The sequence below is a fragment of the Triticum aestivum genome, chromosome 7D (assembly GCF_018294505.1).
Source record: "Triticum aestivum cultivar Chinese Spring chromosome 7D, IWGSC CS RefSeq v2.1, whole genome shotgun sequence".
Lineage (NCBI taxonomy): Eukaryota > Viridiplantae > Streptophyta > Magnoliopsida > Poales > Poaceae > Triticum > Triticum aestivum.
The window spans coordinates 210,613,807-210,615,236 of NC_057814.1; the positions used below are offsets into that span (position 1 = coordinate 210,613,807).

The 1,430-nt window shown below is 54.5% G+C and overlaps 1 pseudogene; it reads right to left on the reverse strand.

Annotated features, from left to right (window-relative positions):
* Nucleotides 1-910: 910 nt before the first annotated feature.
* Nucleotides 911-1,049, reverse strand: LOC123171742 (uncharacterized; annotated as a pseudogene).
* Between the last annotated feature and the right edge of the window lie 381 nt (nt 1,050-1,430).

Sequence of the window (1,430 nt, forward strand, 5' to 3'; positions counted from 1 at the left end):
TTTGCTCTTTGGCAAGAATCACAGATAGTTTCACTATGACGCTCACCAACAAACGGGAGCTTATTTTTCTTAAGCAAGCGTTCAACTAAAGAAAAAGATGCATGTCCTAAACGATCGTGCCATCGTGTGGATGAAAGCTTGATAGCACCACAAGCTTGTTTATTTGATCTTCTAAACTCCGGAATCAACGGGTAAAGCCCTCGAACACATCTACCGCGGTAGAGTACCTTCTTTTTGGCCTGATCCTTGATCAAAAAGAAGAAAGGATGGAATTCAATGAACACATGATTATCAATAGTGATACGATGAACGGAGAGAAGATTTTTGTTGGCACTAGGAACATGCAGAATTTTTCTAAGGTGAATTTTGCGGGAAGGGGTACGTATAACAGAATGACCTATATGACTTATCCTCATACCTGCACCACTTTCCATGTGGATCTGGTCCTTCCCATGGTATTTCTCACGGAGCGTCACCTTCTCGAGCTCGCCCGTGAGATGGTTTGTGGCACCGCTGTCGAGATACCAGTTGGTATCCACGCCATAGGACCCGTCGGCGGCGGCAACAACCTTGTCTTCTTCATCCGAGGAAGCTTCATCTTCATCAAAGCGATACCAGCAATCCCTGGCCGAGTGGCCAGGCTTGCCGCAGATTTGACAGCGTACAACATCGGGTTGTGACCGTCCCGAGCGGCCACTGCCGCTGCCGCCCCCGCCACGGCGGCCCTTGTTGTTGTTGAAGTTAGGGCGCCCGCCGCGGGAGCCGGAGTTGCTGGAGCCGCCACCACCTTGCTTGCCCTTGTGTCGAGGAGGACCACGGTGACGGGATGAGTACCCGCCGCGCCCGTGGGTGGCCGCGTTTGCCGAAGACTTGAAGCCGCCGCCGGTGCTATGGAACTGCGCGACACGCTGATCAAAGTTGCTCAACATGGCGTACAGCTCATCGAGAGAGACCGGCGTGATGCGGGCGTCGAGGGCAGAGACAAGGGGCTGGTAGTCCATGTCCAGCCCGTGCAGCAGGTAGGAGATCAGTTCATCATCCTGGATGGGCTTGCCGGCCGCGGGGAGTTCATCGGCTAGGCCGCGCATAGAAGCATAGTACGCGGCAACAGATTGGTTGCCCTTCTGTGCATTGATCAAAGCAGTGCGAATGTTGTTAACACAACTCAGAGATTGAGAGGAAAACATGCTTGCGAGCACCGCCCAGAGAGCGTGCGCGGTGGTGATCGCGGTCACCGTGATCAGCACTTCTTTGGAGAGATTGTTGAGGAGGTAGCCGAGCACTTGTTGATCCTCCCTCACCCAGATGGGATGGAGAGGGTTGGACTCGGTCGACTCCTTGCCTTCCTTGTCCTTGGTGACGAGGAGGCGGGCGGGTTCCGGCATGGTTCCATCGACATAGCCGAAGAGCCCGGCTCCCCTCAGCTGCGG